Source organism: Tupaia chinensis, unplaced genomic scaffold (assembly GCF_000334495.1).
Source record: "Tupaia chinensis unplaced genomic scaffold, TupChi_1.0 Scaffold000138_1, whole genome shotgun sequence".
Lineage (NCBI taxonomy): Eukaryota > Metazoa > Chordata > Mammalia > Scandentia > Tupaiidae > Tupaia > Tupaia belangeri.
Window position 1 is genome coordinate 3,898,125 of NW_006159608.1, and position 15,629 is coordinate 3,913,753.

Below are 15,629 nucleotides of genomic sequence, written 5' to 3' on the forward strand. Positions count from 1 at the left end.
CAGGAGTGCTTTATTGCCACCAGGTAGGGGTAGAATGTCAGATTCTTGGGGGCACCTAGCTACTCAGCAGGGATGACCATCCCAGCTATTCACTGAGCCTTCTCTAATATTGTTCTGGTGGAGAAACTGGGGGCTTCATGACAGATTGGTGAGAGTGGAATTCGAGGCACTGCCCTTGGTCTCTGCTGGTGCTGCCACATTCTTTGGTGTTTGGCTAGAACAGTACACTGACTGTCTAAAACTTGTATGCCTTGCTAGACTGCTTCTCGCCGGGACTTTGATAGCTTGCTGCTTGTACTTCTTGGAGTTTGGGATGCTGGCCCTTCTGCTACCCAGTCTGGGATACATAAGGCCAACAGAAGCTTTAGTGAAGTCATTGATGTGTTGTGGCTTGGGTCCTAACGTCTTAGCTAGTCTATCTTTTTCTCTTCACTTGCCCTTGACTTTCTGTTTGTTCACTTGTTTTGAATTGTTTGCCAGAGGGTGCACATGTTCATCAAGGAGGGAGAGAGGGTGAGAGGGAAAAAGAAGTGAGAGAGCACCATCTGCCCCTGGGGAATAGTCATGCTGCAATCTCTTCTCCTCCATTTCTCCCTCCTTTTGGGATTTTGGGCATCATGCACACATGCCCAGTGTGTTTTTCAAGCCCTGGATCTGGGACTCAAACCATGTAGTCTTCCATAGTGACCCCAGCTCCAGGTGTCTTAACACCACACCACCAGTTGGCTCTTGTATATTTCTAAATATAATATCCAGGGTTTTTATCTTTTTTATTTTGGATTCACCATGTATATTTCAGTGCTCAGTGACCAGGTCCCACCCTCAACCCCTCCAGCTCCTGCAGTGCAGAGGAAGTCCTGGCTACCAATCAAGCCGGCCTCGAGCGAGTGTTGCCCTCTGCAGCCCAGGTGTCTGAAAGGAACACCTTCCTTCAAGGGTCTGGTACAAAGACAAAGTCCAGGGCCTGGCACTCAGGCCCAGCCACATTGGGGTGCCGGAGATCCACGATGAAGACCACTCTTGGCCCGTCTTCAGAGGAGCCACTACGCAGGAAGAAGTTGTCTACCAGTAGACAGTGGCCCTCAGCCTAGCACTGGGGCTCACCCCCAGTGACCAGCTCACAGCCAGGAGGGATCTTCAGGCCCAGATGGCATCTGACTCAGGCCCACAGCGGCTCTTAAATCGGGCCCCAGGCGGGAGGATGGAAAAGCCAGCATTGCTGAAGGTGTTGGCACTCATAAAGCTCCGAAGCCCCCTCAGGGCCCAATAGGCCCCCGGGCACCAGTGGCGGTTGCTGGGTTGGCACCGGCCTGCTTGATACAGCAGGAGCTGGTAGCACCCAGGGCCCAGGGGCGGGGACCAGCACCGAGGCAGAGGGGTAGTCCCTGAGAAGTCCCAGCTCACAGCCCCAAAGTTTCACAAAATGGCAGGGAAGCTGCTTTCTAGAAGCTCCATATCGTGCTGCTGGGCATCTTGTGGCACAAAGGGGGCTGAAGGCAGATCTGGTAGGAAAAGCAGGCATGCACACTGAATGCCCAGGACCTCTGGCCCTCCCTCGGGGCCTGGGCCACCCTGAGCTGCCTACCTCACTCTACCCATCCCGGCCCAAGAGTTGCGCTTGGCATAGGCCTGAAGTCTACAGCTCACTAGGCCTTCCATCCTAGGTCCGTCCCCAAGCTCCCCAGAGCTCCATGGGCTGGGCCGGCCAGCCTCACAGCATCCCAAAGGCCCACCACTAACACCCCCCCACCCGGCCTCCATCTCCCAGGGCTTGCATGTCTTGGGAGCCCAAGTGGTAGCAGTACCAGAAGAAAAGGGAAGTTAGGGCTCCCAGGATCAAGGTAAGGGCGAAGAGGCCAGGGGCAGTGGCCATGGGGGCACCAGTTCCCCTGTCCCCCCAGCTCCCCGCCTGTCCCCTCCATGGCTGCTCTCTGGCTCTCACCTGGGCTGTTTCCCTTCCATATTCCCATTCTTGACTCTCTCCTGAGGGCTACTCTCCACTCTGTAGCTCTCTCTTCCTTCATTCACCTTTAGCCCTCCTTCCCTTTCTTTCCCTCTAGCTCCCTCTGCTTCTGCCTCGTTGTCTGTTCAGCTCTTCCTTCTTCAATCTCTCTCCTCTCCCTCTCTGTCCCCTCTCCTTTCTCCTTCAGGAGTCTCCTCTCCCTCCCTCTGCCTCTCCTCTCTCCACTATCAGTCTCCCTGCTCCTCTCTTCCTCTCTGTTCTCCTCCCTCCACCCCCTCCTTCTTTCTTTCTCTGCTTGCCTCCTTGGTTCTAGCTTCCCCAGACAGCGGTGTCTACCCCACCTGCACCCACATCCCCGGGAACCCGCAGCCAGTCTTCCTCCATAGCGGCTTCTCTCTCCTACCCTCTCCTTGCCCTCTCTTCTCCATTCCAGGGTTTTTAGCTATGCTTAGTAGGAGGAATGGGGAAAAGCACATGTACTGCATCTTAAGGGAATGCATTTGACATATCCATTTAATGCCGTAAATTTCACTCTACTAGCCATTTTAGCCGGATTCTACAAATCTTGATATGTTGTAGTTTTTATTATCATGCATATGGAAATATTTCCCCATTTTCTTTTGATTTCTTATTAAACCAAATGATCTAGAAACAGTTTACAAATATTTGAGAATTTTCTAGGTATCTTTTGTCATTTATTTCTCATTTAATTCCGGCGCAGTCTGAGAAAATACTCTGATTTCCTTATTTTTTAAAATTTATTGAGACTTGATATATGGTTCAATATATAACTTTTTTTTTTAAAAAAAGGTTTTTGCTATAGGGCACATGTGATCACTGGAGAGACACAGTGAGAGGTCAAAGTGAGAAATCACCCCCAAGGAGGATGGGCACACCATAATCCCTTCTCCTCCATTCTCCTCCTGAGATTTTGGGCATGCACGCACATGTGCCTGGCATGATTTTCAAGCCACTGGATCTGTGAGTTGCATTCTAGTTGGCCATGTGGGAGTCCAGCAGCTCAACCACTATGCTACCTTCTGGCACCTATAACTTATTTATTTTTTTTTTTATATTCAGATGTAACTGGTATCGCATAGGATTTTTAGAAAAGTCATGATACATTTTTGCATAGAACAACATAGAAAAATATGTCATGCCTTTCCTGACAACCTAATAATTCCCAATTAGATCAAGTCATTTCACTGTGTTGCTTAACACATTAAACATTTGCTTAAATCAAAAGGATAGAATAATATCATGTTGGTTTTTAGCCAGGAAAACTGGGATATATGGGCTTAAGGCAGTTGGCACAGTGGTTGAGGGGGTTTCAGGGCTCATTTAGTACATCACCTGCCATTTGCCAGAAAGGTCTCTATGAGTACCCCATTGTTTTACACTCCTAAAGTTTAGTCAATAGCTGAAGCTCAATCTTCTTAGCTTACTTTGTGCTTCTCATGTGACGTTTCCCAGGTGTTTTCAGCCCTCATGGCCTATCCTACACAGAGACCACTATCCTGCTCTTTTAAATGGCTCATAGATCTCATCACTCTGTGTTTTTCTCCTCCAGTCATTTGCAAAGGCTATTTTGTCTGCCTGGAGGGGGGGCTTCCTTACCAGAGAACACTTCATCTTTCAAAAGTCTGCTTTTTGAGCCTTCCGCGATGCTCCCTGAGCAGAATGAATTTTTTGTTCACCATTCTCCTGGAGTACCTTGTAAATACCCCGTTACAGAACAACAACAGATAAGCCAGTCTCTACCATGTGCAAGGGGGTGAATGACATTCAGTCCCTGCTCTCAAGGAGTTTGCAGCCTGGTCTTCTTATTACACTGTAATGGAATTCTTAGTATACGTGGCTCTGTCCAGGTAGACTGCCTCCTGCTAAACAGATGAAGACAGACTTATGCCTCCTATTATTTCTGTTCCAAGCATCTAGCATCAGACATGGCTCTCAATGGGGACTTGAACACTTGACAAATCAAGTTATGCTAAAAATAGGATTTTCACTCTTGGGGCTTATTAGATCAGAAGTGGATTTGGAGACCTCAGATGTGATGAGATCCCATTGCTTTTATCCTCAGGAATTAAGGATACTTCCTCTATGTTTTGAAATTATACTTGGAATCATGAACTGTAGGAACTTATCTCGGACTCTGCTAATTAATCCTGTAATGTGCATATGTTGGGTTGATGGAATACCACAATGTTCCCCAACCTTCCTGGCATCAGTGACTGGCCTTATGGAAGACCATTCCTACACGGACTTGGGGGGAAGGGAAGGGGGTTGGTCCTGGGATGACCCAAGTGCACCACATCCACTGCGCACCCCAATTTCCACCACTACCACGCTTCAATATACAATGAACAGTCACATAATAGGGGTTAAGCTTCCATGAGAATCGAATACTTCTGCTGATCGGACAAGAGGCAGAGCCCAGGTGGCAATGCTCGTGGTGGGGAGTGGCTACAAACACAGATGAAGCCACTGCATGGCCCTGTGGACCTACACCCATCTGCGGCCCAGTGGCTGGGGATTCTTGGAATACAAGGTAATTTTTGTGTTAGATAGATGAATTTTTTATAGTTATATATTTTGAATATATATTAGAAAAATATACACTGCACACCTACGATTTACCAGATATTATTGTTAACCAAGGATGTATGTATAAAGGCAAATATTAGATAATCATACATGTGAAAATAGGACAAGTAATATGAAGGAACAGTAGAGGTCATGAGGCTGGTATAGGAATGAGAACAGTCTGCTTATTTTACTGATGACTAAACCATGGCAAGAAACAGCTTCGTTGAAGGTCCCACACCGTGAAAGTGGCTGAGCAGGAATTGAGTCTCTGACCACATCACCCTGGTCTCAGAAAGTTGGAGAACTTTCTGGGTTCTTAGCTCCAGGTGGCTGGAGAGAAGAAAGACTGTAGAGTTGGAATTTGGGTTTGGGCACCAGGTGGTTTGTTTGGAACTGTAGAAGAGTGCAGGGAAGGAAGAGGAAACCAAAGGGACTGGAGAAGGCTGGGCATGATAATACGCCCTCAGTTCAGTCTGGGCTGCTGACATTGCTGGGTGGCCTCTCTGGCTAGTGCTCCTGTTGCAAGGCTGGGGTGGAAGCTTTGCTTTTAGTGAGGCTGCTGCCCTTAGCTGCATATTAATGCCAGTGGACCCTGCTTCCAGAAAAGGGCCAAGTACGGGCTTTCTCTCTTTTCGTTGTTGTGCATGTCTAGACAGTGTGTCTTTTTAATTTTGTGACACCATATAGTACTCTTTGGTGCCTTTGGATGGGAGGTATGTTTTCATCCTGCTGGGGAAACTTTTCATTGGGGACTTTATTGGAGGGGATAGAAGAAAAATATCTCACTATCCTTCTATGTGCTGAGCCCCGCCCCAACCCTGCCAAAGATCGCAGCAAAGAACAAACTTGGCTGCATGTAGAATGAGTTCTTGAGAGAAATCTGACCTCACCTGCAGAGGCATCTGTGAGCCATCTCTGTGCTGCAGTTGGCTGGCTCTCTTTGGAGTAAATGTTCTGGGTTTCTTGATTTCTTTGGAAGAGTATCTTCTTGGATCTGTTAAACCAGGGTTCAATGTAAGGAAGCTGACCATTCAGGCTTTCACTGCAGAACTTTTTTTGTGTTTCGCATTTGTTTAACAAATTCATATTGAGTACCTCTGTGTCAGGTGCTGTGCTGTCATGGATCCAGAGGAAGTGATGGAGAAAAATCAGACAAGATCTCCGCTATTGCACATTCTATAGGCAGACTCCGCTATACAAATCAGTGGATACATAAAGTATGTACAGATTATGATTGATGCCATGGAGGCGAGCCATTGGGTGATATACTGGAGAGTGCAGACAGGCTTACTTTAGAGGGGTGGGCAGGGGAGGCCAGGGGAGGAAGGGACAGTAGACTGTGATCTATAGATAAGGAGGAAATAGCTCATGGAAAGCATGGGGGTAGAGCCCTCTGGGCGGACTGAGCAATGGCAAGGAGTTGGAGGCGGGAAAGAGATTGGCACCCTTTCCAAAGGCCAGTGTGTCCAGAGTGTGATGGGCTGAGTGTGGGAAGATCCTGGAGAGGTAGGCGGGAGCCAGGTCTTGCTGGTCCATGTAGACCATGGTAAAGAGAGTGGACTTTCTTGGAAGAACAGGGGAAAGCCACCGAAAAGCCCAGCCCCACTGGTCAATGTCAGTGCTCATGGAAGTGGAGGCAAACAAAGCAGCCCACGGCGGCCCTGCAGTCCCTAACGCCAGAAAGATGAATATGAGGCCGTGTCATCCTGTCCTCTCATTCCTGAAAAAAAAAGATATTGTGAGTAACAACTTCCATCTTTTTTAGAGGGACTCTAATAATAACCACATAGACCTCGCTATATATAATGAATCTAAAAAATATAAGGAAGATATAAAGCTTTGTTTGAAATAACTTGAGTGAGAAATTTCCCTTACAGTCCCGTACTAGGAAAAAAAATCATTCTATCTTTTAAAGAACAATATGTGTTTTTACTTTTCTCTGACAAAAAGAATTACAGAACTGCCTCTGGTTTCCCTCTAGATCTGTCTGGTTGCCAGGATGTCAAGGTAAAAATCCATGGCTCTCCAGATCGCTGTGGTGTAGCTGTCATTACTTGGACGCTCTATTTCCCACCCTGTTTTTTTTCTTTTCCCTTTTTAAAAATTTTATTTTATTTACATGCAATCCCTGTATATCATTGCAGCATACAAAATGAATTTTTCCAGCATGAATACACTGTATATTAGTTCAGTCAAAGATATTACCATACGCATTATTATCAACAGATAACTTTCCATTTTTGTGTCCTTTAGATGTTTTGTTTAATTCTTGGTTTTAACTTCCACTTGAAAAAAAATTGTCTTCCTGATCCTGGTTTTCCTTCCCCCAAATCCCTTCCATACTGAAGCAGGCACAAATAGTAGAAATAATGATAAAAATGCTTACTTCTCCAAATAGTCTTCATTAACATGCTGTCCTGCTGTGGCCCAGTCCCGGCTCCCTCTCATTCTTTGACTTACCAAGTTCCCATCTTCTGAGGTCCTGGGAAGTTCCATGTCCTCCAGAACTTCTCCCAGATTGCTTGTCTCCTCCGAATACCTGCAGTTCTGGGAAGTTTTGTGCTGCCTAGTCCTGGACCTCAGCCCTGATCTGCATTTCTTCCTCCTCCTCCTTCCTTTTCTTTTTTTAGTTTCTTATGTACATTTAATTGTTGTACATCTGTATGGCATACAATGTAATGTTTTTCAAAGTATGTGTGCAGTGTGTGATAATCAAGTCAAGGATATTACCATATACATAATTTTCAACAAAGAATGTTACATTATTTGGTCTGTTCAAGTTTTTTTCCTGAGCCTCTCCCATAGAGTCTCTGATCTCTATACTTGTCTCTATTTTTATACCTTTGAATCTTTAAATTTCTGTGACAGAAATTTTAAATTTCATTTTAAATTAAATTTTAAATTTTAGTATATATTGAAGGGAAACATACAGTGTTTATCTTTCATAGGCTGGCTTATTTTCCTTAGCATTCAACCTTCTGTTTTTCTACTTTGTATCAATTATATTTCATTCCTCTGTGTGTCTGCTTTTGTGCTAATACTATGCCGTTTTGATTATCACAGGTTTGTGGTATAGTTTGAGGTCAGGCAGTGGGATGTCTCCAATTTTCATCTTTTGAACAATATTGTCTTGTTGATACAGAGTCTTTTAATCATTTATTAGTCTTCTCTCTAATTACATTTTAAAAATCATGGACTAGAATTTAATAAAACTACTACTGACTGGGTCAATGTCTATTCAGTGCTAGATCTTTATAAAAATTTGCTTCCTGGTACCAGCAGATGGGATAGCAATTATATTGCTAGACTCCCACATGACTGACTGTGGTTCAAGTCCCAGACCTGGTGAGTTGAAAATTATGCCAGGTGCATGTGCTTGCATGCCTGAAATCCTGAGAGGAGAATGGAGGAGAAGGGATTGCGCCATGGCCACTCCTCTGGGGGATGATTTTTCACTTTCTGTCTATCTGTCTCTCTCACGAGAATACACGCCCTATAGCAGAAATTCCCTCCCCACTTTCCCAAGAAAAAGAAAAAGAAAAAAATCACAGTGGGCAAATGCACATTTATGCTCAAGATCACATTGTACTCAAGATCTAATACCAGGAGAAGAATGGAGAAAGGATTGTGGTGTGGCTATCCTCCTGGGGGGTGGGGGGGTGATTTCTCACTGTCTGTCTCTCTTCCTCCTACCTACACCCTCCCCCACCCCCCACAGCCCATACTCCCTAAGGCAAAATCCTCTCAAAAAAAAAAGCTTCCTAATGCTGAGAACTAACCTATGAAGGAGATATTGTTTCTATTTTATAAACAAGAAAATGGAGGGTTAGAAGTTGACAGTAAATGTGATCAGAATGTATGTAAGGAGAGCCAGAATTCACACCCCGTCTGGCTCTAAAGTTTATTTCTTGAGGCCACATTACTCTACATTTCTGAGCTCACTGAGAGCTCTCCACAAGAGCTTCTTCTTTTCCTTTAATTGCCAGAGAGTATTTGCACTACCAGAGAGAGAGAGAGAGAGACAGACAGACAGACATAATGAGACAGAGACAGAGAGAGAGAGAGAGAGAGAGAGAACATGTCTCCAGATGGGGCATTGACCTATTGTAATTCTTCTGCTCTCCCCGCTTCTCCTTCCTGTCAGGACTTTGGGTATGTGTGCACACATGCAACAAGTGGGTTTCTCGAGTCACAGGTTTGGAACTTGAATGTGGCTAGCCATGTGGGATCTGACTCCTAGCGCCCAGCATTTCCCGCTGTGCCTCAGGGCTGGTCCAAGAGCTGCTGTCCACATCATCACGGGACATCGCCTACTTTATCTCCGCAGCTTGAAAGTCTTCCAGCCAAAAATATGTTCTCATGGAGGGCAAGAGACTAGAGCTTAATGCAAATACTCTGCAAAAAATCACATTCAACATTTCAACAGAGGGTTGAAATAGACGGTTTTAACAGACCCATTGTGACTGCTGTATTGAGAATGGCTCTAAGTGGATGCCGTGAACTGAATTGTGTCCCCCGATCCCCACATTCAAGTGTTAAAGCCCTAACTTCTGCTGTGATGGCATTTGGAGGTAATTAGGGTTCCGTGATGTGATTAGTGTCCTTAGAAAACAGAAGAGAGACCAGAGTTCTCTGGCTCTGCCTTCTGAGGACATGGGAGAATTCGGCTGTCTGCAAGCTGAGAAGGGAGTCCTCATCAAAACCAACTCTATCAGCACCTTGACCTTTGACTTTTCGGCCTTTACAACTGTGAGGAATAAGTGTTTGTGGTTTAAGCCACTTAGTCTATTATTTTGTTATAGCAGGCTGAACTGACAAGACAGTGGGTAGAGTCAAAGCAGAAAGTCTGTGAGAAGAACACGATGGTGGGACAGAATGTAGCAGGGCAGGCAGAATGAGGTGGACCCTGGATACCGTGGGCATATGTGTAACCTGCACACACGGAAGAGCAGAGGAAGGGTGCCATTGCGGATTCGAGCCAGTCACATGGAAGTATAGAGACGACATCAGGACCAGGCCTATTAATGGGATGGAAAAGACAGTAGAGGAGCTGGTTTTGGGGAAAAGAATGGGACCTCATTTATGGTTATGATAAATTTGGACACTTATTAGCCTTTCAAAGCAGAGACGCTCAGTAGGAGGACGTGGGCTCCAGGCTGGAGACAGAATCTACATCAGCATTCCAGCACCAGCATCTGCAAGGTTCACGTACTCTGAGTTTTACTTCGCTTGTCTGTCACGCGACATAACAGTATCCCTTCTTTTTTTTTGCATGCACTTCCAGGAGAAAGAGAAGACACAGTGAGAGGGAAAGTGAGAAATCACTCCTCAGGAAGGATGGTCATGCCACAATTCTCCATTCTCCTCCTGGGATCTTGGGCATGCACATACATGCTATTGGCATGCATTTCAAGTCACCAGGTCTGGGACTCCAACCATGGTCCACCATGTGGGAGAGCGATGATAGAACCCCTGCGTCATTTGCTGGTCCCATTATGGTATTCTTAAAGATAGAGACAATCAGAGAGGATACAAAGGACAAAAAGAACAAATTGGTGTAAAAATGCATTGTACAGATGCAAAAGGTTATTATTTATATAACTAACTTCTTAGCAGTGAAGGCATGTGAGGGTAATTATAGGCTATACTTTTAAAAAGGTGTCTCACAGTCTCTTTACATTAGAATAATGTACCATAAGAAATGCAGGTTCTTGGCCTATTTAGAGCTGTAGAATTAGAATTTCTGAAGATAGTATTTAGGAATTCATATTCTGCCTTTCTCCCAGGTAATTTTTATGCATCTAAAAGTTTAAGAATCACAGATATAGAGGAGAACACCTCGACCACTATGGGCACATTGTAGATTATCTAAAGTTCAAGTTACTTCAGAGCCTGAAAAATTTTTCTTTAAGAAGTGCACATGCTTAGAAGATGATGAGTGTCCTCTACCGTGTGCAAGGAATAGGCTAAGTGAAGACTGGCTGGATGACATGGGCGGTGGGTACTGGTCAGGCAAGTGTCAGCCTAAGCACATCAGGGGGGAATAGAACCAGTAGGGAGTATATACCATGATCATGGCCAAGTCAAGAAATCCAAGTTAAACTTACAAAGTTAGCATGTCAGGGGGCTGGCAGGTGGCATGGTGGTTAAGGGCGCTGGACTCCCAAATGGCCAACTGTGGTTCGAATCCCGGACCTGGTGGCTTGCTTTCCTACTTTTCTTCTCTCTCTCTCACTCTGTCCCTCTCTGGTCAAACTAAAATAAATAAGTAAGTAAATAAATAAATAAATAAATAAATAAAAAATTAGCATGTCAGGAAACTTGGTAGGCAGTCAATAGGATGGAGCAAGAAAGCAAAGTCAGGAACACAGTGAAAAAGTCCAGGAGGAGCCAGAGTGTGAGCCTCAATGTGGGGCAGTTGGTGGCCCTTGTACTGGGGGCGGGGCTGGTTTAATACCTGGAACAGCAGCTCTCTGAAAGCTGATTGCTGTCTGCAGGTTAACCTAGGGTGATCATACTAGAGGTACAAGTTTGATCTGTCTTATTCCTGTCCAGGCCCAGGCCTGCGAAGGAGGCTCAGTAGCTGAAAGATCAGCTTTTCTTTGTTCTTGCCAGTCTCTGACCTCTCCCTGCTGAGTCCTTCTCACCACCACGTAGGTGGCAATTGATCCATAATGGACATGTTTTTATTATAGTAATGGCACCACTTGCTTTAGAAAAGAGCAATACAATTTTGTTAATGAAAGTCATGTGTTGAGACAGGGCTGGATGAGAACTTCTAGGTCTGGTTTGGCCCCAGCTCAAAACCTTCCGGGAAAACACAAACTTTCAGGGCCACACCCAGAAAGTCCCATTTACCTCTGTCAGGCCCATCTGCTCTTCATTAGAGAAATAATAACAGTCCCCTCCCTGTGCCTTTCATAAATATAAAATGTGTAGTAAAATGGTGATTAGAGGGTAATCAATGGTGCTGGGCTTTCTTCTTTGAGGACATTCATTGATGGTGAATTTGCACATAATCCCATCAGTGCCCTGTCTGTAGGGAATCTTTTATGTATGAACTAGCCAAGACCATTTAGCTCCTTGGCCTTTGGTAGGTCAAATGACATGGTCCCCAGTACGTCTCTTCTATGCCTGTGAAGCTTCTGGGAAGATCTTCCTATGGAGAACGAGAAGATTGATTCCAAGATTTACCCAGGGGAAAACCACACCTACTTCATAGCTCTAAGGCTGGGATTAAGGAACACTGATGAAGGTTAAACCTAATGAACACTGTATTGCTAGGTCTCCCTCCCTCCTCACTGCCCTATCTTGCCTTGTTTGAATATTACTGGTCAACCTATAAAATATTAAGAAAATTAAGGGCATTTTTCAAGAAAGTCCAAACCTTCCCCACGGAAGAAGCTAATATGCTTTTTTTCCCTTTTCCCCCAAAACATTGACAGTCTCTTACAATTCAGAACTTAATCAAGTAACATAACATACGAGGGCTAGTAAGGCCTGGACTATTGCATTTTCTCAGTACCTTTGCAAAGCTCTGTTAGATTTTTAAAAAATTATTAGTTTAAAAAATAGTCTTGTTTATCATGAGATTGCAAAATGCTTAGAAATAAGAATCATACACTTTCTTCCACTTCTGTCTTTTTTGGTAGCCAGCACAAAATTGGGTGCATAGTATAGATTAGTGAGTGGAGGCAATTGGTTAATGATGGCAATAGCCAAATGTACTTTTGTGTTTGTGTCTATTTATGTTTTTCTTTTTTTTTCAAGTTCAGCAAGCCACTATTTTTGCATAGAAGCAACTCATGTAATAGTAGCTAATTCCTTCTGAGCATTTATTCCATACCAGAACACTATGCCTATTAACCCTTTAATCTTTGCAATAGTTCCATGAATGTCTCAGTTTCACAAACTAAGGGGTAAAAGTGGCCTGACTCTGACTCTGTGCTCTTAACTACTGCAATACTTCTGCTGATGAATAAATGAGGCTTGGTTCCTCCTCTCGAAGAGCATACTATTAAATGAGGATCATGGCTAGGAGTGGAACAGATAAGCAAATAGATACGTGTTTATAGGAAGAGGTTCACTGGGATAGAAGGTAGGAAAGTCAGGCAGTGGCCAAATTCTGAGGGCCCAGGAGGCTGAAAGAAAGTTTGGACCAGCTGGCCTTATGGGCATGCCATAGAATGAGGCCCATGGTTTTCAGAGATCTTTTCTTTGTTTGCTAATGATGGGCTCCATTTCTCCTCTCCGAAGTCAATTGGCTCCAGAGCTTTGTGAGTGCCACGTTGAATGCATGCCTTAGAGCTGTGTCAGGCTCCCACACAATGCACTAGTCCTGGCAGAATGTCATCCATGTAGGCTGACATGCTCAAAATGCCAAAGCCATCACTACTTGATCAACTGCCCATTCCACCACTCGGCTGCTCCAGTGTTGAGCTCAAATAATTTTCTTTCGACATTGACATAATGTGCTCTGCCATTTTCTGTGTCAGCAGTGTTTTTCGCTCCCTGAGTCAAATCTCCAGACAACAGTTATGGATCCTTCAATTACTCCTTATAAGACATGGGTTGCAGACTTGATTTGTTCCTTGATCTGTTCAACAAACTCTGGGCCGGATGCTAGGGATGCAAAGATGGTCTAAACCTTGGCCCTGCCTCAAAGAGTTCATCACATTGAGGAGGAAAGAGAGAAAATGGTAAAGATTCCCTAAGGCAGTTTGATGGAAGCTAAGTGGTTGTCCGAGAAAGGTCCAATAGGAACTCAGAAGAGAATATCCATCTCCCAGAGGTGTTAGCATAAGGCCTGCTCTAGTGAGTGGTCCCTGTGGCTTCTTCCTTACCATTCTTCTCTCCACATTTTCCCCGGATGTCATCACAAAAACCAATGGCTTCAAGAAACATGTGTATGCAAATGAACTCCAAAATCCCTCTCCCCAGTTCAAACATCTCCCCAGAATGCCAGACCTGATTGTCTTCGTGCCTCTTGGCCCCTGTGACTGGCCGTTCCATAGGTACTTCCAGCTCAGCACCTCACCAGCCAAAATCATAGTCTTTCCTCAAAATCATTCTCAGAGAGGTTAAGGCAACTTAACTTCTCATCGCACGGTAAGCAAGTAGCAAACCCAGATTACAACCTGGATTGTCAAAGTTCATGCTTGCCAGTCTCTGGGATGTTCTCTGGAAGAGTGTACTGGTCTTTCCCTCCTGTTTTATAGCTTTTCTCCGTGGCACCTATTTGAGTGAGCTTCTTTCCGTATTTCTGGGAGGCTCATGTACAGAAAGGCAAAGCTGATGACATGGACTTCCCTGAGGCACCCACACGTGGGGCCTGAGCTTTTATACGTGATGCAGCACAGCGTGAACATGCATTCTCTGGGGACAGAGTCCTCTGAACCCTCACGAGATACTCAGTTCGAGTGGCTTTCCATTAGAGACGGCTCCGTTTTATTCTGCTCAGTATGGCTGGGGTTTTAATTTATTTATTTATATAGAGGTTTTTGCCTTAGGATGTTTACACTTGCTGGGAGGGGAGAGAGAGAGAGAGAGAGAGAGAGAGAGAGAGACTGACTGTGAGAGGCAAAGTGATAAATCACCCCTTGGGGGGATGACCATACTGCAATCCCTTCTCCTTTGTTCTCTTCCTAGGATCTTGCACAAGCATGCATAAGTGCCTGACATGTTTCTAGATACTGGGTCCAGGACTTGAACCTCAGTTGGCCATATGAGAGTCCAGTGACATAACTGCCATGCCATATGCTGGTCTCCTATATCTCCAGGTTTTAAAGTAACACTTGGTTTATTGCTGATACTCAGAATCTGCTTACTGTGGAACAAATACCATCTCTCTAGTAGACCCAAAACCTTTTTTTTTCTTGAAATTCCACACATGAAAAGGTTAGTATCAGGCACGACCTGGTGGTATAGTCAGTGGCGTGCTGGATTGCAGTGCTGGAGGTCACATGACCAACCATGAGTTTGGAGCCCTGGGTTGGCTTGCAAACATGCCAGGAGTGTGCAGGCACACAAGGTCCTGATGAGCTGTGGAGTTCGAGGATGGAGGGCTGTGGCGTGTTAAGACCCTGTCAAGGTCATCTCTCGCTCTCTGTTTCGTATATGTACATGTGCTATCATAAATAAAAAATAAACTAAAAAAAATTTAAAAAGATGGGACCAGCAGTTAGCATAATGGCTATGTCGCGGGACTCCCATGTAGCCGACTGCGGTTCGAGTCCCAGACCCGGTGGCTTAAAACTCACCCCGGGTGCGTGTGTGTGCGTGCCCAAGATCCCGAGAGGAGAATGGAGGAGAAGGGATTGCGGCGTGGCCATCTCCCCTGGGGGGTGATTTCTCGCTTTCTATCTCTATGTCTCTCTCGCTGTCTGGCGAGTGCACGCGCCCTATAGCAAAAATGTCTCAAAAAAAATTAAAAAAGAGTAGCTTCAGAATGTTGAATTTGAAAGTCAGGCTAGCTGTTCGGAATGCAGTTCAATTCTGTACCCATTTATGAGCACAGTACTGTGCCAGGCCGTGTGCCGTGTACTAGGGTTTCGTCCAGGAAGGAGGCAGAGCCTCCTTCAGGATCCTCAGAGTGGATGGAGGAAGGAGGCGGGGTCAGATGCAGTGGGACAGAGACAAATGGTAATGGCGGTGCTATGACACACAGTGTTGACACAGGGCAGAGGAGAAGCAACTAAATCTACAGGGTGAGGAATGGGAGACAGGTGGAAGGTTCAGTCCTTTGTACAGAGATCCACAGCTAACTTTCCCAAGACTGAGGGTGCCTTTTTTCATTTCGCTTGGGTAGAGTTAAAACTTCTTTTTTTTTTTTCCTCTTCTTTTAACAACTTAAAGGGAAGTCCAATCTTGAATTATAGAATATTTTAGAGCAAAAGAGGAACGTTGAGTCCCAAGGATTTCCAACTTCCTTTCAGTAGCAGAAACTTCAACCTAAAGCTTACCAGGACACCCACTTTGTAAAATGAATCCAACTAGAGCCTCTTTGGCAGCATGAAAACTACCGTCTAGGCCAAGCCTCTGATTTTTTGGGTGAGAAAAACGCGGCCCCAGAGCACAT

The 15,629-nt window shown here is 45.1% G+C and overlaps 1 pseudogene; it reads right to left on the bottom strand.

Annotated features, from left to right (window-relative positions):
- Positions 1-931: 931 nt before the first annotated feature.
- Positions 932-2,024, bottom strand: LOC102485111 (aspartate beta-hydroxylase domain-containing protein 1 pseudogene; annotated as a pseudogene).
- Positions 2,025-15,629: the final 13,605 nt, after the last annotated feature.